Source organism: Ascaphus truei, chromosome 5 (assembly GCF_040206685.1).
Source record: "Ascaphus truei isolate aAscTru1 chromosome 5, aAscTru1.hap1, whole genome shotgun sequence".
NCBI classification, from domain to species: domain Eukaryota; kingdom Metazoa; phylum Chordata; class Amphibia; order Anura; family Ascaphidae; genus Ascaphus; species Ascaphus truei.
Window position 1 is genome coordinate 28,824,954 of NC_134487.1, and position 23,886 is coordinate 28,848,839.

Below are 23,886 nucleotides of genomic sequence, written 5' to 3' on the forward strand. Positions count from 1 at the left end.
ATGAATAAGTAATCAGTAGGTCCACCATAACACAGAGTAGGTTCAGGCATATAGAACAAAGCTGACTCATGTCTCGAATCAGCATATGCCTCCGTCTGTGGCTTCTGGACATCCCTGCGTCCTCGTGACATCCCACTTGCTACTACTAGTTAAAGATGAGAAATATATTTGCTGAAAATATGGCATTTATTCGCAAGCGCAAATATTTATGGATTGATTAATAAAATAGAACTTTCTCTCCAATTTTTTTTTTAAAGCCCTAAGTGCTAGATATGTAGGTAGGTAGTTATATCCCCTCAAACACAACTTTAGACAACACATGTAGAGACACCTGTACATCTGAGAAGCCTAGGAAATATGCTAATAGGAGTCATTAACACATCATATTATCATATTTGGTCCCTGAGAGAGGTTATCTAGCTTTTTATATCGCCGTATCAAAGCAATTTCCCATTGTCCCTATGCTTTCCATGAGAAACCTCACTTCATCAGGCAAATACGTGAGGTTTTTCACAAAAAAACATAGGGACACAGGATAATTGATTTTATACAGCGATATAATTTTTTTTTATTGATTTCTTTCATACCTCACCTGAAGTTTATTGGTTCTCTGATAAGGACAAAGTGGGAAATGGGTAAAGATGGACAAATTGAGAAATACATCCTTTATTTAGAAACCCCGAAGGAATTCATCTGTCTGATTATAGGTTTCACCTAAGTTGCCCCAATGGCGGACAGTCTAACGGGGCTCCGCAAGAACTGCTCCCCTCTGCGCAGGACCAGCGTGCTAAGGGTTAACATGTGCTTGTACTTTTTGGAATGTCAGCCCCATTCACTGGAATGTTAATGAGCGAAGAGGACACAAAGATCTTTTTTTTCACAGCTGCATCAGATTAAATCTCAACCACCCCAGTGTTCAACTGCGTTGCCCCAAAGGCGGACAGCCTTTGGCGCAGCCAAAGGGCAGCCAAAGGGTTTGAGCCGTTTGCTGCCGTTCGCTGATCCTGGGTAAAGATCTCTTTACCAGCAGTCAGTAAAGATCTATAGAAAAAAGATATAGATGTGCAAGGAGAAAGGAGGATATTGATAGTGCAGTATTTAATTTAAATCTGTGAAAAGCATAAGCAATGAATAAGTAATCAATAGGTCCACTATAACACAGAGTTACACGCTGATGTTTGGTGATGTTAAAGCTGCACTATATAAATCTGAAAAACATCATCCCTTTATCCCCTGTAACCAATTTTCCAACTATGTCCATGAAATGTCTGTGAATTCACTGTATAACCCTGTTCTTTTAATGTAACCATTTATTTTTTATAACTCTGTGCCCAGGACGTACTTGAAATAATTCTCAATGCATTACTTCCTGGTAAAACATTTTTATTAATAAATAAAAAAAAAAAAAAAAAAAAATATATATATATATATATATATTGTGACAAACGGCTTACTCCGGGGCTCCGTCGTTTGTCCGGGACTGTTTAGAACACGGTCTTTTAGGGTAGGTTAAATGATGAGGCGTCACGTACTGTTCCTTTAAACAGGCTATGCCTGGTTTATTCAGTCCCAGGCACTGAGACTGCCACAGTGCATACAACAGAAAACAGATCAAAACAAAAGCTGCTCACCTGAGCGATAACTTAACTTAGATATCCCTGACTCAGGGTTGGAAGTGGCTTTTCCACTTCCAACATCAAAACACGGTACTTTTGCAGTCTTACACAAATGAACAGAAAGATTGAACCTGTTTGGGAAAGAGGCTTCTCCCCTCTGTAGTTCAGCAGCCTTCCAGCCTCCTGGCTCTTGTGGGGAGACCAGAGCAAACAGGAAATCAGTCTTTCATACCTGATTCCTAATTAGCATGACAGGTGACAGAAATCAGGCAGCAGACAAACTCTGGTCTGGATCTCTCATCCCTCAGTTCCAGCGCTTGCCAAACTGTGGGATGGAGTGTATGTATTATAAGGCTGCACTCCCAGGCCAAACAGGATAGAAACTGTCTAGTATCCTGGGAGCCCTATATACGGAATTTATTACCATCCCCTGGTTTCTGTCACATATCCTCCCCCCCAGCTCAGACCTCGAGGGATGAGCGACCATGGATATTAGGGAGTGCATCCTTGACAACCCGTCAGCATTGCCATGTTTGTGCCCTGACCTGTGTTCCACAGAAAATTTAAAGGGTTGTAGGCTTAGGAACCACCTGGTCACTCTAGCATTCTTTTCCCTGTTTTGACACATCCAGGTAAGGGGTGCATGATCTGTGACCAACCGGAATTTTCTCCCCAACAGGTAGTATTTGAGCGTCTCTACAGCCCACTTTATTGCGAGACACTCTTTCTCTACTATGGAGTAATTTTTCTCCTGGGGATTTAGTTTCCTACTTAAATAAAGGATGGGGTGCTCCTCACCTTGAGACTCCTGGGAGAGTACCGCCCCCAGCCCTACCTCAGATGCGTCGGTTTGGACTACGAACTCTTTGGAGAAGTCAGGTGTGACCAACACTGGTTGGGCACAGAGAGCTTCTTTCAGGCTTCTAAAGGCCTGTTCGGTTTCGGGGGACCACTTTACCATTAGCGGTCCTCTTGCTTTTGTGAGGTCAGTTAGTGGGGTTGCCTTAGTTGCAAAATTGGGAATAAACCTTCTATAGTACCCAATTAACCCCAAAAAGGTCCTTACTTGTTTTTTTGTAACTGGCCTTGGCCAATTTTGTATCGCCTCCACTTTGAGTGTTTGGGGTTTGAGTAAACCTCTGCCAATAGAATATCCCAGATACTTGGCCTCCTCCAGACCAATAGTGCATTTAGCGGGGTTAGCAGTTAGTCCAGCAGACCGGACTGCGTCAAGCACAGCTTGGACCTTTGGAAGGTGGGATTGCCAATCTTCACTATGGATTACCACATCATCCAGGTAGGCGGCAGCATACCGAGCATGTGGTTTTAAAATTTTATCCATCATTCTTTGGAATGTGGCGGGAGCTCCATGTAAGCCAAAAGGCAACACCTTATACTGAAAGAGGCCGTCTGGGGTTGAGAAGGCTGTCTTTTCTTTTGCCCTTTCTGTGAGGGGAACCTGCCAGTACCCTTTTGTTAGGTCTAGGGTTGTGAGATATCGGGCTTTGCCCAGTCTCTCTACAAGTTCATCTACCCTGGGCATAGGATAAGTATCAAATTTTGACACCGCGTTTAGTTTCCGGTAGTCATTACAAAACCTTGTTGTACCATCTGGCTTTGGGACTAAGACTATAGGGCTGTTCCACCCACTTTGGGATTCCTCAATTACACCTAGTTTTAGCATTTTTTTAACCTCTAAACTTATAGCCTTTCTTTTGGCCTCTGGGATTCGGTACGGTTTAAGGTTAACTCGGACCCCCGGTTCAGAGACTAGGTCATGTTCAATTACGCTAGTTCTACCTGGCCGTATAGAGAAGATTTCTTTGTTTCTTTTCACTAAATTCTGAACCTCTCGTTTCTGATGAACAGACAGGGTTTCAGCTATGCTAACCTCTGGGTCAGTTTCTTGATTCTCTGACGGACCTGGGGGTACTAGGGTTAACAAGACTTCTCTATCTTTCCAGGGCTTGAGTAGGTTTATATGGTAAATTTGCTCAGGTTTCCTCCTACCTGGCTGTCTTACCTTATAATTTACTTCTCCCACTCTTTCCAAGACCTCATATGGCCCATGCCATTTAGCAAGGAATTTACTCTCCACGGTGGGAACCAGAACTAGTACCCTATCACCTGGAGAAAAAATTCTGACCCTAGCACCCTTATTATATGTATTCCTCTGTGCTTCTTGAGCTTTCTCCATGTGTTCCCTCACTATGGGTAGGACTGCAGCAATGCGGTCCTGCATCTGGGCAACATGCTCTATTACACTTCTGTAAGGGGTAACCTCGTGTTCCCAAGTCTCTTTGGCTATATCCAGTAAGCCCCTTGGGTGTCGGCCATACAATAGTTCAAACGGGGAGAAGCCTGTGGATGATTGGGGAACTTCCCTAATGGCAAATAACAGGTACGGTAACAAACAATCCCAGTTTTTCCCATCTTTATCAACCGCCCGCCGTAACATGCTCTTTAAGGTTTTATTGAACCTTTCCACTAAACCATCTGTTTGTGGATGATAGACTGAGGTTCTGAGATGCTTGATTTTTAGGAGTTTACATAGCTCTTTCGTTACTTGGGACATAAATGGTGTTCCCTGGTCAGATAGAATCTCTTTAGGAATCCCGACCCGGGAAAACAGAACTACTAACTCTTTTGCTATGTTTTTAGCTGAGGTGCTACGTAGGGGAACTGCCTCCGGATATCGGGTGGCATAATCTAATATTACCAATATATGCTGATGTCCCCTAGCAGACTTTATTAGGGGTCCTACTAGATCCATAGCAATCCGGTCAAATGGTACCTCTATTATGGGAAGGGGTACTAATGGGCTGCGGTACGCCTTGAACGGGGCGGTGATCTGACATTCTGGGCATGAGGAACAATAATTCGTAATTTCTGCCAGAACCCCAGGCCAATAGAAGCTTCGGAGAACCTTTTCTTTTGTCTTTTCCACCCCTAGGTGTCCCCCCAATGGATGACTATGTGCGAGGTGTAATACTACGTTACGGAATGTCCGTGGTACCAACAATTGTTTAGTTGTAACTGATTTCCTTTTATCAACCCGATATACTAGGTCGTTCTCTACCTCGAAGTAGGGGTAAGCAAGTGACCTATCTGGTTGGCCAGGAGTACTATTCTGGTCCCGTATATTTCCCCTTGCTACCGCTAATGTGGGGTCCTCCCACTGGGCCTTCTTAAAACTCCCAGGACTGACCTCTAGGTCAGCGAGGGTCTTATCCGGTTCTGGGGTGGTAAGTGTCTGATCAACATCTTGATTTGGGGTATTCCCTACCAAAGTAGTGATGGGGAAGGGAATTTTACAGCACTCCTCCTTTTCCCCCTTCTTATTTGGGCCCTCGTCAACCTCCATTTCTGAAAAAGGGAAAGGATTTGTTTCTTCTAATACTTCGTTATGGTCCGTTATTGAACTCTGGGCGCTATTCTGAGCGGGGGACCACATTTTTAGAAAATGGGGAAAGTCAGTCCCTATTAACACATCATGTGCCAGTTTGGGTACAATACCCACCTTGAAATCTAAAGAACCAAACTCTGTTTCAAAAAAAACATCAACAGTGGAATATTCATGATTATCCCCATGTATACAACAAATTGCCACTCTTTGTGAACTGTTTCCCTGTTTCTTCTTAATGGGCAAGAGGTATTCGGACACTAGTGTGACCATGCTCCCAGAGTCAAGAAGTGCCCGAACCCTCTTACCATTAACCTTTACAAATGCCCACAGATGGTTATTCAAGGGGTCCTCTGGGCTAGGGCCCATACATTGGGACAACAGCGAATAAGGTTCCACGCTGTTGCATTGCATGGGCTCATCATTTAGTGGGCAGATTTTTGCTGTGTGGCCCCTCTCATGACAATTTACACATTTAGGTACATAGTCTGTGTCCCACTTAGAGCCTTTTCCCGGCTCCCCATGTTGGCTATTGCCCTTAGTGTGCGAACCACTGTTGCTGGTGCTGCGTGAAGGTGGTCGCCGCTCTTCAGCGCCCCTTAACCCCGGTACCCTTTTACCGTCTCTGGAAGAGTCCTGGAACCTCGGGTAGTGGGGTTGCTCCACGACTGTGGGTTGCGGGTGCTCTTCTGCTGCATTGTACCTTTCTACGAGGGCCACAAGCTCATCCGCATTGTGGGGGTCACTCCGACTGACCCAACGGCGTAAGGCAGAGGGAAGTTTCCTCAAGAACTGGTCCATGACCAACCGTTCCACGATGTGGCTGGCTGAGTTGATCTCGGGTTGTAGCCACTTCCGGGCGAGGTGGATGAGGTCATACATCTGGCTTCGGGTGGCTTTATCCATCGTGAAGGACCATGCGTGAAACCTTTGGGCGCGAACAGCCGTGGTTACGCCGAGGCGGGCGAGGATCTCGAACTTCAATTTTGCATAGACGTTAGCTTCGGCTGGCTCTAGATCAAAGTAAGCCTTCTGGGGTTCGCCGCTTAGGAAGGGTGCGATTAGACCAGCCCACTCAGCTTCTGGCCATCCCTCTCTCTGTGCCGTGCGTTCAAACGTGAGAAGATAGGCTTCCACATCATCCGAGGGTCCCATCTTCTGAAGGTAGTGGCTTGCCCTGGTCATTTTCGGAACTGGGGCTGCCGCTGCCAGTGGAAGGTTACTGATAGTCCCCCTCAGGATCTCGAGTTCCTGCTGTAAGCCCTGAGCGAACCGCTGTTGCTCCTCTCTCAGCAAGCGGTTTGTCTCTTGCTGGTTTGCATTCGCGTTTTGCAGGGCTTCATTCGTCTGTTGCTGGTTTGCATTCGCCTGTTGCTGGTTGGCATTAATCTCTTGCTGGGCTATTAGCAGCTGTTGCTGGGCTGCATTCGTCTGCTGCTGGTTTGCATTAGTTTCTTGCTGGGCTATTAACAGCTGTTGCTGGGTTTCATTCACGTCTTTCTGGGCAGCGACATTGCGTACCAGCGCACCCACCACGTCTTCCATCTTCTTTGCAGAGGATGAAAAAAACTTTTTTTTTTTTTTTTTTCAAAGTTCTTCAACCCGCAGACCCCCTAGTGCTCTGCCCGCATTCTCCACCATATGTGACAAACGGCTTACTCCGGGGCTCCGTCGTTTGTCCGGGACTGTTTAGAACACGGTCTTTTAGGGTAGGTTAAATGATGAGGCGTCACGTACTGTTCCTTTAAACAGGCTATGCCTGGTTTATTCAGTCCCAGGCACTGAGACTGCCACAGTGCATACAACAGAAAACAGATCAATACAAAAGCTGCTCACCTGAGCGATAACTTAACTTAGATATCCCTGACTCAGGGTTGGAAGTGGCTTTTCCACTTCCAACATCAAAACACGGTACTTTTGCAGTCTTACACAAATGAACAGAAAGATTGAACCTGTTTGGGAAAGAGGCTTCTCCCCTCTGTAGTTCAGCAGCCTTCCAGCCTCCTGGCTCTTGTGGGGAGACCAGAGCAAACAGGAAATCAGTCTTTCATACCTGATTCCTAATTAGCATGACAGGTGACAGAAATCAGGCAGCAGACAAACTCTGGTCTGGATCTCTCATCCCTCAGTTCCAGCGCTTGCCAAACTGTGGGATGGAGTGTATGTATTATAAGGCTGCACTCCCAGGCCAAACAGGATAGAAACTGTCTAGTATCCTGGGAGCCCTATATACGGAATTTATTACCATCCCCTGGTTTCTGTCACATAATATATATATATATATATATATATATATATATATATACACATATGGGACTGCCCCTTTAATAAAGAAAGAGCTAACTTGATTATGCGAAAAAGAACCCCCTGTAGATGGCTTTCACACTATGACTACAGGGTATTATCCATACTGACCAAATCTCCCCTTTTAAATGTATCATTTTTCTGCTGTCTCTACTGTAATACCATTTCCCTTATCCCAATGCAAGTCAGTTGAACTTTTAGAAATCTCCTGCGTGTTCATTCCAAAGCTCCCTGAAATACATTTTCAAATATTGGCCACAATAGCGTTAACCAATAAATCTAAACATTTTGCTGGTATCCCGGGGGTTAATATTAAACTGACAAACATCTACTGCATATCAACAGCTTTTTATACTACACTTCCTGTAATAATATGGTATAACAAAAATGTAACGCCAGCTAAAATTTACAAGCGCACAACATTCACTATGTTCTTTATAATTCAATACCAAATGGACCTGCCAATCATTGAAACTTGTCACGGGACTTGTTAGCATTAAAGAAGATAGTACAAAAGATTCCAATACTAAAGATATCCCGGGACTAGTAAGGGAAGGGGCGGCGTGACTTAAGGCTGAGGGGTCCCTCCCCCAAGGAGCCGTAATGTCAGGCCAGGGGGCAGAGTTAATAAAGGGGTACTTAGGATCGTTCTCTCTAACCTTATCTTCCTCTTTCTTCTCGGATGTACTGGAGTGAAGTCCCACCCACTCTGACTTTTAGGCATGATCTTGATTGCGTAGGGAAGAAGGATTGGGATTCTGCTCTTCTTTGTCGCACCTAGGAATTTGTTGGCGGATGTCATGCTACTCTGGGGGGAGGGGGGCGGAAGGGAGACTCTAGTAAGTATTGGGTCCTGGAGGAAGGTCTTAGACCTCTGAAGTTTTTAGTTGGAGAAAGCAGTACTATTCCAGGCTGTTGCGGAAAGAATGGTGGTGACCTTCCGGATGGAATTTTTGCAAAGCGGTACTGTTCCAGGCTAGGCTTGGTTGGTATAGTAGTGACCTTTCGATGGGGGCTCTATACCATTTGTACTAATCTACTGAATGGCTAGATGAGCATGAGCTGAGGGTATCCTTCAAGCTCCGGTAGATGGGAACAGAGTAATCTGGCTGGGTCCTTAGTTGGGGATAAATATTATATATTTATCTTTTTGTAATAAATAAATCTCTAGCCGTTATTTCTCCCAAGAAGTTGTATGGTGTGTTTATAGGGAATGGAGAGGGGTCCAGTTCGAGGCATGGGTAAGTCAAGAGTTTTAGAGTTTACTCCCAGAGTCAAGTTGACATAACTAGGGGCTTAATCACTGCATCCCAGAAGAGCGGTGTTCTACATTAATTATTTTCCCTTTTGTGCATAAATGAAATAGGGTCTGGTGGGTTATCACATATCATTCCTCAAGAAACAATTACAATCAATACATTCCTTTGTCTGCAATCATTTGACAGGCTAAATAAGTAACAATTTTACCTTCATCATCTGAACCACTAAGAAAATGAGATAACACATTTCTATATGTCAAGCAATAGTAAATTGGGATGGCAAAGCATAGAGAGATTGTGTATTGTGTATACACCTTAGTGAAAACAATGGACATTGATCTAAATTCTGAGGCCTATGTACTAAAATCAAATTGCAATAAAGTGTGTGTCGTATGTATGAAAGCTTCATTAATATGACGCATAGTTTGTTTTTTTTACATTTATTTTGAGGCATGGCATCATGTTTAATACTCGATTGATACCATTTAAATGACAACAGAATTATGGGTATTTTTTATTTGTATCGAGTATTAGTAAATACTGTATATACAGGCATACCCCGGTTTAATGACACTCACTTTAAGTACAATCGCGAGTATGGACATATTTTCAATAGCACCATACCCCTGTGTCCATAAGCTCACTTCGCGAGTACAGACACTTATTCTGCCCTACAGACCGCCATAGTAGTGACGCGCTGATTCCCCTCGCCCAATAGGCAAAAGGCAGCTCGCGCATGCGCCTGTCAGCACATCCTGAACAGCTCCCTACCTGTACCGAAGCATCAATAAGTGGGGAAAAGGTAGTGCTTCACTTTAAGTACATTTTCGCTTTACATACATGCTCTGGACCCATTGCATACGTTAATGCGGGGTATGCCTGTACTGTATTATTACATATATATTATATGTAATAGCTTGTGAAAGTACTACATTTTATAATAAAATATCTGCGCTGTGTCGCATACATTTATGGTTCACATATATCAGCTTAAAAATGCACCAACTGGTCCACTATACGAATATCCTGGATAGGTAGGACAAAGCGTCAAAATGAACTTACTCCCCCGTATCTTATACCTTTTCCAGACGTTACCAGTGCCACTCAGACTGAAGGATTTGCTCTCACTTCAGTCTGAAATCTCTAAATTTATCTGGGGAGGGAAAAAACCGAGAGTCAACAAATTAAATATGAAAAGATCTGTCCTAGCGAGGGGCCTAGCGGTACCCTGCCTGCTCTCATACTACAAAGCGGCTCAATTAAGCCAAATTGTTCAATGGCAATCTAATCCATGCCTAAAACGGTGGATGGAATTAGAGAGTGCTGCCTGCGCTCCTTTAAAATTACGCAATTTGATCTGGCTACCTAAAACAGCACGACGATATGCTGACATGCTGCTTTCCTCAATGACCAGCTCATTGTCTATCTGGGAGGCTAATAAGACTCAATACTCCCTCACAACGAGTAATTCTTCAATGTCCCCATTTTGGAACAAACCCAAGTTCGCTCCTGGCCTACTAGAGGGAGATGCATCAATGTGGAAACAAAAAGGTTACATACGGATCAAAGATCTGGAGGGATACAATGGAAAGATTAAAACGTTTGATCACGGCAGAGTAGAAAAAGATATACCCCACTCAGAATTTTTTAGATACCTCCAGCTCCGAGCATTTTATAACAAATTTGCCCCTTAACCCCCCTTGACGACATTCGAAAAGCTCTGTCTGGCAGAGACCGACACAAAGGGACTCACATCACAGCTGTACAAAGAAGTAGTTGATTCTGTGAGCTCTAGACAACAACCACCGTCTTTTAGAACCCAATGGGAAAGAGACCTGGGAGAGACATTAGAAGACGACTAGTGGAACGCTATATACCTGGCCATGGCAAAAAGCTCCATATGTACCACACTAAAGGAGAACGTATATAACATAAGGTCCTAATGCGGTGGTACCTCACCCCAATGAAATTAGCCAAGTTCGTGCCTGGATCCTCCTCGCTATGCCCCCGGCAATGCGGAGGATCGGCCGATCTGTTACATATGCTGTGGTCTTGCCCGCGGATCTCCCCACTATGGGAAGAAATTAGAAATTGGATACAGAGGGTCTTCGACCTCACTATTCCCCCAGTCCCATGGCTATTCCTCTTGAATAGACCACTAACGGGCCTATCCAAAGCAAACAATAAACTAATAGCACATTTTGCAATAGCCACGCGGAGCGAGATCGCAGCACTATGGAAACGCCCCGAAATTCCAAGTATCCCAAAGATTCGAAATCGATTGTGGTTTATCTGCCAGATGGAAAAGTTGACGAGTCTAGTTAACGACACTGGCACCAATTATCTCAAAGTATGGACGCCTTGGCTGGCGCAGATGGATATCCCCGGGGTTGAGAGGAACACAATCTGGCTATGATAGATGCAGGTGCGTTCTCTTTTAGGAGTGGAAACTCAGCTCACGACGACTAACACAGACAAATAGACAGCCTACAGAGGTGATAAACTGGAGAGGACGCAACCCACAAAGAGCCATACTAGGAGCGGTTGAGAGACCTAGCACGAGTGGATGCTCCTCTCCCGGCCGTGCCGCCCCTTACTCCCTCCCTACCCTCCCCATCCCTTCCTACCCCCCTCCCCCCCCTTTTTTTTATTTTTATTGATTTTGTTTTTGTCAATTTTAATTAATTGTATTATGTGAATTATGTTATTATCTTTATTGCTAGCCCACCCAAAACAACCCGGTCGGGTAGGGCCCGAAAAACCGGGATATATCTCACGAGCTGACATACGGTACTGTAAAAAGTGGAGATTAACACTAAAAATGAATGTAATGTATACTGTATTCTGTATCACTTGTTTGGAAAAAATGCAATAAAATCTAAGTTACAAAAAAAAAAAAAAATGCACCAACAATATAAACAGATTTTTAGGGTTAACGCCAAATTCAACTTGACAAAACATTATTTTTTTAGTACATCCCATTTACACCTGTATGACCAGAGCAGCCCGTTTCTGTGCACAAAACAAAAGGGAGACATTTTTTGTCATGCAGATGACAGAATTCAGGTGCAATTTCAAATGATATTTCTGTGCGGCAAGTTTGTGCCAACAATCCTTTTGTGAGGCTTAGTTCATAGGCCCCAACATTTTAGATCTGATAACAGACCCCTTTTGTAACTGGAACAATAGCTTAGTTATGTTTAATATTACATATATATTATATGTAATAGCTTGTGAAAGTACTACATTTTATAATAAAATATCTGCGCTGTGTCGCATACATTTATGGTTCACATATATCAGCTTAAAAATGCACCAACTGGTCCACTATACGAATATCCTGGATAGGTAGGACAAAGCGTCAAAATGAACTTACTCCCCCGTATCTTATACCTTTTCCAGACGTTACCAGTGCCACTCAGACTGAAGGATTTGCTCTCACTTCAGTCTGAAATCTCTGTTTTAGTTATGCATTATCTTAAAAGCTACTTCGTGTTGTTGTTTTTTCAGTTAAAATAAGATGTTTGTGTATGTAGAGAATAATTCATATTTTTAAGAGTACAAAAATAAACAATTGTACACGCTGCGTTGTATGCAGTGTTAACAACCCGAATTGTACATATTTTGAACAGACTAGCAGATGTGGAGCATATCCAATCGCTCACTCAATGTTTAGCATAGTTATATACTCTTTGCATAACCTTTCAGCAGAATGGAGATGGTTCAAGTTGCAATTCAATAATACGGATGTAAAGCCAAGGACTAAAATTGTTTTAAGTAAGCTAAGAACAAGGTAAACACTCTCTTCTGAAATTACTGTTACTTTTAAATCACAGTTTGTTTAAACATTTTAAGCCCTCTGAAGAATGCTAGAGCTTTTAAGTGGGTCTATCTCCGCCTTCCCAAGAGCACAGCATGTTGTGGCATTTCAGACCAATGTCTAACCAATTAGAAGACATATTCAGTAAAAAAAAAAAAGCCTTAGCAGGAACATCTTTCAAAATCAGTTTTAAAAGAAAGAAAAAAGTCTTCGGATTTTGCTTTATTTGTTATGACGGCAAACAGTGGAATTAGCCTAACAAAACTTTGGGGAACTGTTTGTGTTTTAATGTTTTAAGTAGTTAGATTAGGGTTTCACTTAAAAGTCTAGCTGTGCTAGCCAGGACACTAACTCACAATAAAATGACTGCCTATGTTTACATTTTGTTAATGTTCACACAATGATTTGACAGGGTTCCTAAAATTGCAATCCCATGTAGCAACAAACACCTAATTTTCCAGAAACTGAACACACTCAGACATAACAGCTTGTGAAAATTCCTGCGGCAATTAAATATGTTAAATGTTTTTTCCAATTTACTGTAGATCTGAAACAGAATACAAACACTGTATACCAAACTAGTTTGCGTCTCAACACTAACTGGGGAAAAAGTGTTGCAAAAAGAGATTCACATTCTGTATAATTTTCATTGTACATTGATATACAGTACATGTATTGTAATAATATGCTCTGTTTTCATGTATATTCAGAAACTGTATATCATTGAATTTATAGAGTCATCAACATTAACAATAATCCTGGTCAGTTAAACCTCACTCATGTTAAGTGAGTCACATTTATTTAAACCGTAAGTGCACTCACAAGGCTATATATTTATCCAAGTCTTCCAGCGGCAGAACTGGGGGGCTATCGGTGCATAAACAGCACCTGATCTATCGTAGAAAATAATTATCATTGCTTTCAATAAGATTCTTAAATGTGAGTGCAGAGTAAATGAGTACTTCAGTACCTTGCGTAGGTGAAAGGTGAGTCAGGTAGTTAGCTGTGTTAGCTGTGTATTAACCCTTGTCACATATAGACGCCCCCTGCTCACAGGTGCGCCGTTCGTGACAAATGTGGCAGATTCATGAGAGATATTATTTATTTGAGGGACTTTGCGAAGTGAAGAATGTATAAGCTAGATATCTGTGTATTAATCCTTGTCACATATGCAAGTCACGTGCTCACAGGTGCGCCGTACATGACAAATGGACTAACACGGCTATATCTACTTAATTCATTACATTTGATATGAATTCCCACTGCTTTTGGCAATTTTCTGCATGTAGGAGACTTTGATAAATAACCCTCAATAGACTTCAATGAAGTTTCCCCTTTCACAAGCAAAAAAGTGATCATGATGAATCACATTCCTCATTCAGCAGGTTAGACATGGGGATCATTAATCAAAGTCTTCCAGCTGCAAAAAGCAGGCCAAGTCTGGGGTTACAAACACTGCACTAGATGTAAAGTATCAAGAATAAAACATCCAATTAAATTCATGGGCATTGTTTTTCCCTCATGACAGGGTGGCCTTTTTTCACCTATAAAGAACCTTCAGCACAGGTGGCTCAATCAGTGGCTCAGTCGAACATTGAGCCCCCTGTGCTGAAGCAGGGATATCCTGAAAAGCTGACCTGTTGGTGGCCCTTGAGGACTGGGAAGAAGTGCACGAAACGCGTTGGGCCATTGAGAAATCATTTAATAGCAGCACTGGTAGAGGAGCAGATCATTCAAACAGTCCCTGGAGCCGCAGTGTTCAGGAGTTGGTATCGGCAAGTGATACCTGGTGTCCCGTCCCGCCCGCTGTGACGCACTTCCGGGCGCCAACGAAGGATGCCACGTGGAGCAGAAGGAAGCGGCGCCATCTTTGGCAGCTAGCCAAGGCAGCCCCTGCAGGCACTCACACGTGGCACGCGTCCACCAACATCTTCTGTCGGACACTCAGACTACCCTTACCTGTGCATATCCTAGGGACCTGCTGTAAGTAGGATTCCAGTTTTTACACACTGGATCCCTGACCTGCTCGTCACCAGTTATCTGCATTTTTATTGTGTTCATTAAACCATCCTTATTATTAGTCAGCCTATTGTTTAGTGTTGTTCAGTGTTGTGTGTGTCTGTTTGTTTAAGTCTATGTGATTTTTGTTATTATCATACAGTGTTGCACTATGATCTTATCTTCTTGTCTCCCCTGCATGTCCTAATACCTCTGATACCGAGGAACCTGCTGTCCACTGGACCAGATCTACATTCATTGATCATTCCAATCATCAATTGAACTTTATATCTCCCATTTGGACTTTAAGGCGCCGGTCTGTATTGTTTTTTTTTTTTTTTTGTCTATCACTAACTGTGTTCGGGTTAGTTTTTCCTGGCAGCCTGGCCACATTGTTCACTTTATTTATTCTTCACCACGTTGTTGATAATATTTGAACTGTTATTATCTGCATTGTATTTGTATACATTTTTATTTTTATTTTTAGCGCTAAAACACACCATCCTTTTTTTCAGTCATATATTTTTTATTGCTTGTACATACAAAGTCATAATCCAAAAGCACTCCAATGACAAGTAGGACATTACAATATATGCGGCTAATTTAAAAAAAACAACATATCTTTTCAATCAAAATGTATTTTCTGGTCTTGTACACTCATTCATTTGGATCTATATTTTTTAGTTGCTATGTAATTTATATTACGCAATTCTTCTCTGCTGCATCAAGTGAAACACACTTACTGTATATTATTTATATTGACAGAACGTTCAGTCAAATTTGGTATTTTCTTTATGGAACACCTTCCTATAGAAGGTCCTGGGACAATGGTTGCAGAACTAAATGAACTTGTATTAACATTGTTATTGCCATACAATAGAAAGCATAAAAAAGCATCAACAATGAATATATAAAATCACTGTTCCAGTTCTTCCTGCCAGTCAGTTTCATTCCAAGCAAAATGTAACTGTAATTTAGGAAGCAGCTGACATTATTTTTGCAAGACTTGGTTAGACCACAGATCCCATAGAACTGAACGCAGGAAACCCAACTATCAAAAAGCTGTTTGCAGCCTAAAGATGCCTGTCAGATATGCCTGTAAATTGTATTCTGTAGCTAGACAAAAGGCTGCACTGAAAGGCAAGTTTTTAATTTCTCTTCATGAATGTCCACTGAATCGAGCCCTATGAGACCTTACACCAATGGAGATTATACCTAGTATTCACCCCTACAACAAAAGCAGAGTCCATATCAGCCCATCCAAACTGTCTAGAGTCTAGACATTTGTAAAGTCTAAAATGCGATGTATATCTGCACCACAATTTGATTGTTGTCTGTGCCTGGAAGCAATGCACCTGCAAATAGAGCGTACTTTATTATATATAAACAAAATGCTGTATAGATATGAATGACTTAGAATGTATTTTAGTGTAACAGAGAAATCTGTACCTGGAACACAGACACTGCAGATAGTTTTACCTTTGCATGAGCTTGTTATATCTTTCCAATCACTTGACAGCACACTGGTTAAGGTTTAGAATTGCAAACAAGCCCATACATCTTCAAGACACTAAAACATCCAACTAATTTATGGCTTGTCTGCTTTTGACCCCTAGCAAAGGGATACATTCAAAATAAATGTACGTTTACATGTATTTTGAAGGAGAAAGTGAGGTTTCATGGATTCATAACCTGCCAAATGTACAATTTTAGAAAATACAACCATTATTTACATTAGTGAAAGTGCTGTTTGCGAAAGAAATTGATATGAAGCAATAGAAACATTTACCCACAAAGCAGACACAGCACAAACTAGGATAACCTTTTTTCACTGACCTGTCAATTAGTCAGATGTGGATTCCTTGCATACACTTGTTTAAAGCCCATGTGTGGGAGTTTATTTACTAAAATCTACCAAGTGCAAACCTGGGACAAATCCAGTCCAAAAATGGCATCAGATTTATTAAATATAGTGCTGTAGTTTTGAGTATGGATTCTTTAGTAAATGACCCCCAATTGCCATTACTATATTTTACGTGGAATTTTATGCCTAATATTGGTTGACTTGCACTGAAAACATGTACACAATCCAAATACATCTGGATATGCATAATTGTTTTAGAACAAAACATTGTTAAGCTGAAGATATTTTTTAATGTGAATATAATTGACAAAATAGTTTTTTTCGGGTCTATGTATTAAACCATTATCTTCCAATGTGGTATTGAATACTATAAACAATTGTGCAAACTGTAGCATTTGTGTATTTTGTCATTTGTCTGGTTATAGGAGGTGGAGATTCTCCACAACAAACAGTATATGTTCGGAGTTGCAATGAAAATCAGAATGTGGTCATATATGTTGCAGAGATCCAACACCAAGAGGTCTTCAAAACAAAGCAAAACATACTTAAGAATTTTACAACGCTGTATGTGGTCATTAGGAGAAATGTAATCCAAAGGCAATTTGCACAAGAAATACTTTTGGTCTAAATAAAATGTAATTCAACTTTCAAACGCCTTGTTTTTCAGACCTCTCCAAAGAAGATAAACAGAAGTATTCATCAACCTACATTGTAACACAGTTATTATAAAACATATTACCTATTGTCAGTGCTCGACAAACCCGGTCGCCAACTCGCCAGCTGCGATCGGATATTGGCTCGTGGCCAGTAACCTTTCCCCTGCTCTGCAAAAAAAAAATCCCCTGTTCGGAAAAAAAAAAATTGAAAAAAAAAAAATCGTAGCTGATTGGCTGTGACGTGAGATGGAGTTGCCAGGACTTCAAACCGCCCTTTCTGCATGGGTAAGTAATGGGGGGGGGAGGGGTTGAGTGAGTGCGTTCGTGCGCATCTGCTGCTGCTCCTCCTCCTCCTCATATCCTGCTGTATAATTGTGTCAGCTCCTATAATTTACAATTTACTGATCCGGTCATGGAGGAGTTTGGACAGATGCTTCAGGTGGGGGGAATTTAATGCACTTTAAATATTTATATACTGTATACACTAATACATCCTTCCCCCTCTCTCCGGTGCTCCCGCTGCCCGCGCGGGTCTGAACATACTGTAAAAGCCGGGGTGTTTTCCTCCCCCCCCTCCTGTGTTCCCGCTGCCCGCGCGGGTCTGAATATACTGAGGTAGCCGGGGTGTTTTCCTCCCCCCCCTCCTGTGTTCCCGCTGCCCGCGCGGGTCTGAATATACTGAGGTAGCCGGGGTGTTTTCCTCCCCCCCCTCCTGTGTTCCCCCTGCCCCCCCTCCTGTGTTCCCCCTGCCCGCGCGGGTCTGAATATACTGAGGTAGCCGGGGTGTTTCTTCCCCTCCCCTCCTGTGTTCCCGCTGCCCGCGCGGGCCTGAATATACTGAGGTAGCCGGGGTGTTTCTTCCCCTCCCCTCCTGTGTTCCCGCTGCCCACGCGGGCCTGAATATACTGAGGTAGCCGGGGTGTTTCTTCCCTCCCCTCCTGTGTTCCCGCTGCACGCGCGGGTCAAATGCTATAGTAGCCGGGTTGTTTCTTCCCCACCCCTCCCCTCCTGTGTTCCCGCTGCACGCGCGGGTCAAATGCTATAGTAGCCGGGTTGTTTCTTCCCCACCCCTCCCCTCCTGTGTTCCCGCTGCATGCGCGGGTCAAATGCTATAGTAGCCGGGTTGTTTCTTCCCCACCCCTCCCCTCCTGTGTTCCCGCTGCACGCGCGGGTCAAATGCTATAGTAGCCGGGTTGTTTCTTCCCCACCCCTCCCCTCCTGTGTTCCCGCTGCATGCGCGGGTCAAATGCTATAGTAGCCGGGTTGTTTCTTCCCCACCCCTCCCCTCCTGTGTTCCCGCTGCCCGCGCGGGTCTGAATATACTGAGGTGGCTGGGGTGTTACTTCCCTCCCTCCCCTCCTGTGTTCCCGCTGCCCGCGCGGGTCTGAAGATATTGCAGTTGCCGGTGATTCTCTCCCCTCGGTGCTTGCGCGGGGCGGGAGGAAGTAGTGTGTGTGTGGTGTGTGTGTGTATGAGAGAGAGATCGAGAGTGTGTGTGTATGGGAGAGAGAGTTTGTGTGTGTGTGTGTGTATATGGGAGAGAGAGATTGTTTGTGTGTGTGTGTATGGGTATGAGATTGAGAGTGTGTGTGTGTGTGTGTTTGTGTGTGTGTATGGGAGAGAGAGAATGTGTGTGTGCAGGACACCAGAGGTAACCCCCCAGTCAGTCATCCCACCCCCCCACTCAGTCAGTCACCCCCCACCCAGTTACCCAGTCAGTCACCCCCCCTCCCCCCACACAGTCACCCATTCAGTCAAAAGTCCCCCAGTCAGTCATAGTGTCAGTCATACCAGCCCCCCACCCAGTCAGTCATCCCACCCCCCCCACATAGTCACCAAGTCAGTCATCCCACCCCCCCCACATAGTCACCAAGTCAGTCATCCCACCCCCCCCACATAGTCACCAAGTCAGTCATCCCACCCCCCACCCAGTCACCAAGTCAGTCATCCCACCCCCCCACCCAGTCACCAAGTCAGTCATCCCACCCCCCCACCCAGTCACCAAGTCAGTCATCCCACCCCCCCCACCCAGTCACCAAGTCAGTCATCCCACCCCCCCACCCAGTCACCAAGTCAGTCATCCCACCCCCCCACCCAGTCACCAAGTCAGTCATCCCACCCCCCCACCCAGTCACCAAGTCAGTCATCCCACCCCCCCCACCCAGTCACCAAGTCAGTCATCCCACCCCCCCCACCCAGTCACCAAGTCAGTCATCCCACCCCCCCACCCAGTCACCAAGTCAGTCATCCCACCCCCCCCACCCAGTCACCAAGTCAGTCATCCCACCCCCCCCACCCAGTCACCAAGTCAGTCATCCCACCCCCCCACCCAGTCAGTCACCCCCCCTCCCCCCACACAGTCACCCATTCAGTCAAAAGTCCCCCAGTCAGTCATAGTGTCAGTCATACCAGCCCCCCACCCAGTCAGTCATCCCACCCCCCCCACATAGTCACCAAGTCAGTCATCCCACCCCCCCCACATAGTCACCAAGTCAGTCATCCCACCCCCCACCCAGTCACCAAGTCAGTCATCCCACCCCCCCACCCAGTCACCAAGTCAGTCATCCCACCCCCCCACCCAGTCACCAAGTCAGTCATCCCACCCCCCCACCCAGTCACCAAGTCAGTCATCCCACCCCCCCACCCAGTCACCAAGTCAGTCATCCCACCCCCCCACCCAGTCACCAAGTCAGTCATCCCACCCCCCCACCCAGTCACCAAGTCAGTCATCCCACCCCCCCCACCCAGTCACCAAGTCAGTCATCCCACCCCCCCCACCCAGTCACCAAGTCAGTCATCCCACCCCCCCCACCCAGTCACCAAGTCAGTCATCCCACCCCCCCACCCAGTCAGTCAAAGTCAGTCATAGTCAGTCAGTTACCCCCCCCACTCAGTTACCCCCCCAGGTCAGTCAGTTGCCCCCCCGTCTCTTCCCCTTCTCTGTCTCTCTCTCCCCCTTCTGTCTCTCCCCTCTCTGTCTCTCTGTCTCTCCCCTCTCTGTCTCTCCCCTCTCTGTCTCTCCCCTCTCTGTCTCTCCCCTCTCTGTCTCTCCCCTCTCTGTCTCTCCCCTCTCTGTCTCTCTGTCTCTCCCCTCTCTGTCTCTCTGTCTCTCCCCTCTCTGTCTCTCTGTCACTCCCCTCTCTGTCTCTCTCCTCTCTGTCTCTCCCCTCTCTGTCTCTCCCCTCTCTGTCTCTCCCCTCTCTGTCTCTCCCCTCTCTGTCTCTCCCCTCTCTGTCTCTCCCCTCTCTGTCTCTCCCCTCTCTGTCTCTCTGTCTCTCCCCTCTCTGTCTCTCTGTCTCTCCCCTCTCTGTCTCTCCCCTCTCTGTCTCTCTGTCTCTCCCCTCTCTGTCTCTCTGTCTCTCCCCTCTCTGTCTCTCCCCTCTCTGTCTCTCCCCTCTCTGTCTCTCTGTCTCTCCCCTCTCTGTCTCTCTGTCTCTCCCCTCTCTGTCTCTCTGTCTCTCCCCTCTCTGTCTCTCTGTCTCTCCCCTCTCTGTCTCTCTGTCTCTCCCCTCTCTGTCTCTCTGTCTCTCCCCTCTCTGTCTCTCTGTCTCTCCCCTCTCTGTCTCTCTGTCTCTCCCCTCTCTGTCTCTCTCCCCTCTCTGTCTCTCTCCTCTCTCTGTCTCTCTCCTCTCTCTGTCTCTCTGTCTCTCCCCTCTCTGGCTCTCCTCTCTCTGTCTCTTTGTCTCTGGCTCTCCTCTCTCTGTCTCTTTGTCTCTCGCCTCTCTGTCTCTTTGTCTCTCGCCTCTCTGTCTCTTTGTCTCTCGCCTCTCTGTCTCTTTGTCTCTCGCCTCTCTGTCTCTTTGTCTCTCGCCTCTCTGTCTCTTTGTCTCTCGCCTCTCTGTCTCTTTGTCTCTCGCCTCTCTGTCTCTTTGTCTCTCGCCTCTCTGTCTCTTTGTCTCTCGCCTCTCTGTCTCTTTGTCTCTCGCCTCTCTGTCTCTTTGTCTCTCGCCTCTCTGTCTCTTTGTCTCTCGCCTCTCTGTCTCTTTGTCTCTCGCCTCTCTGTCTCTTTGTCTCTCGCCTCTCTGTCTCTTTGTCTCTCGCCTCTCTGTCTCTTTGTCTCTCGCCTCTCTGTCTCTTTGTCTCTCGCCTCTCTGTCTCTTTGTCTCTCGCCTCTCTGTCTCTTTGTCTCTCGCCTCTCTGTCTCTTTGTCTCTCGCCTCTCTGTCTCTTTGTCTCTCGCCTCTCTGTCTCTTTGTCTCTCGCCTCTCTGTCTCTTTGTCTCTCGCCTCTCTGTCTCTTTGTCTCTCGCCTCTCTGTCTCTTTGTCTCTCGCCTCTCTGTCTCTTTGTCTCTCGCCTCTCTGTCTCTTTGTCTCTCGCCTCTCTGTCTCCCTCTCGCCTCTCTGTCTCCCTCTCGCCTCTCTGTCTCCCTCTCGCCTCTCTGTCTCCCTCTCGCCTCTCTGTCTCCCTCTCGCCTCTCTGTCTCCCTCTCGCCTCTCTGTCTCCCTCTCGCCTCTCTGTCTCCCTCTCGCCTCTCTGTCTCCCTCTCGCCTCTCTGTCTCCCTCTCGCCTCTCTGTCTCCCTCTCGCCTCTCTGTCTCCCTCTCGCCTCTCTGTCTCCCTCTCGCCTCTCTGTCTCCCTCTCGCCTCTCTGTCTCCCTCTCGCCTCTCTGTCTCCCTCTCGCCTCTCTGTCTCCCTCTCGCCTCTCTGTCTCCCTCTCGCCTCTCTGTCTCCCTCTCGCCTCTCTGTCTCCCTCTCGCCTCTCTGTCTCCCTCTCGCCTCTCTGTCTCCCTCTCGCCTCTCTGTCTCCCTCTCGCCTCTCTGTCTCCCTCTCGCCTCTCTGTCTCCCTCTCGCCTCTCTGTCTCTCTCCCCTCTCTGTCTCTCTCCCCTCTCTGTCTCTCTCCCCTCTCTGTCTCTCTCTCTCCCCTCTCTGTCTCTCTCTCTCCCCTCTCTGTCTCTCTCTCTCCCCTCTCTGTCTCTCTCTCTCCCCTCTCTGTCTCTCTCTCTCCCCTTCCTGTCTCTCTCCCCTCTCTGTCTCTCTCCCCTCTCTGTCTCTCTCCCCTCTCTGTCTCTCTCCCCTCTCTGTCTCTCTCCCCTCTCTGTCTCTCTCCCCTCTCTGTCTCTCTCCCCTCTCTGTCTCTCTCCCCTCTCTGTCTCTCTCCCCTCTCTGTCTCTCTCCCCTCTCTGTCTCTCTCCCCTCTCTGTCTCTCTCCCCTCTCTGTCTCTGTCTCACACTCTCTCTGCCTCACACTCTCGATCTGGATATCTTACTTACCCTATATATCTTAACTGCCCTATACTATACTAACATAACTTATACTGCTTTCTTCCAGATCTGACTCACACGGGAGACATCGGAATCCCCCCTAACCCAGAAGACAGTGTCAGGGTTCTGCTCGCCACAAACCAGGACCGGACCGCGAGGCTGAGGTGGGGTTGTAAAAGCACCGACCTGAGACCGCGCAGGCTGATCCGGATTGCGCAGTTCGTAGTCATATGTCGCAGGATCAGGATTGGAGAAGACAGCGTCGTCGTTGTAGAAGCCAGGGTCAGGACAGGAGACATCAGGATAAACATTGTTCAGGCAAGAGTTCGGCAACATGTAGTCAGGAGAACCCCGCTTCAGCTTAGGAGCGCGGGGTTGGGCTCTGCGCGAGCGACGGCCATGGCCCATGGTGCTGGTCACAGGAGATGGTAAGCAGACCAGAGTAGCACACCGCTTTGCTGCACGGGTGCACCAGTGCTACAGCACAAGAGTCCTGAGCGGGCTAGGGAATCCTCTGTCTCAGCGCAGGAACCAGGACACGGCCTCTCTAGATTAGGGAAAGAGTAGGCCCCAGGAACCAGGAAGCTGAAGATACACAGGGAAACCTCCGCTTCAGTGCAGGAATCCAGGAGGCTGAGGGACGCAGGGACGAAAACCTCTGCTTCAGCACAGGAGAACAGGAGTGGACCGCTGCGTGAATATAGCAGCCGGTCACAGGAAACAAGGAGCTGAAGTGAACAAGAAGAGTACTCAGCTACAACACAGGAGACTGGAGCAGACCGCTGCGTGAATATAGCAGCCGGCCTTAGGAAACCTGGAGCTGCAGACAACAAGGAGAATACTCCGCTTCAGCATGAGAGACAGGAACAAGCGAGGGCTTGTGGCAGAACAGATAGTGACATCCAGGAAGGACTATGCTCGGCAGGGAGCATTATGGGAAGACATTACTTAAAGGCCAGCGGGCCAATCCCCGGAGGGGGGTGTGAAGGTACTGCTCCAATGAATGAATGCAAGTCTAGGTTGCAGTGATAGGCTGCACAGCTGCAGTAGATACCAGAGGGAGTGTGTATTGCTTTGGTGAGTGAATCCAGGCTGCAGCAAACATCAGGAGAGGTGCTCCAGGACTGCACTGTCTGCAAGGTAAGGCAACCAGTAAACCACGGAGCGGATTCCTTACAGACAGGTAGGGAACATCTCCCCTCCAATGTATAACATTGCGGGAATGAGGGTACCTGGGCATTGAGGGACTGCGGATCAGGTAAGATCCCAGGCGGGATTGCTGCTTTAGATATTGTGAAGCGGGGGCATCCAGACACTGGTTAAGGGGTTCAGGAAACTAGTCATTCACATCTGGCTTTTTTTTCTAGATCCGACATTTATACACACACACATACACACACTCAATCTCTCACACACACACACACACACACTAACACACTAACACACTAACACACTAACACACTAACACACGTAACAAGGACCAATTGTAGTATAATGTAATACTATAAATAAACTTATGTCAAAAACGAATGTTCTTACTAGGAATTTATTCAATTCATTTTATTTATGTATTATTTTAAAAGCGGGGGCGGGACTAGGGGCGGGGTTGGGGGCGGGACTAGGGGCGGAACTAGGTGGCGAGTAGATTTTTTGGTTCGGCGAGTAGATTTTTGGGTGAATTGTCAAGCACTGCCTATTGTCCACAGTAACAAAAAATCTTTGCTTTTTACATAATACACAGGCTTTTCACTAGAATGTGATC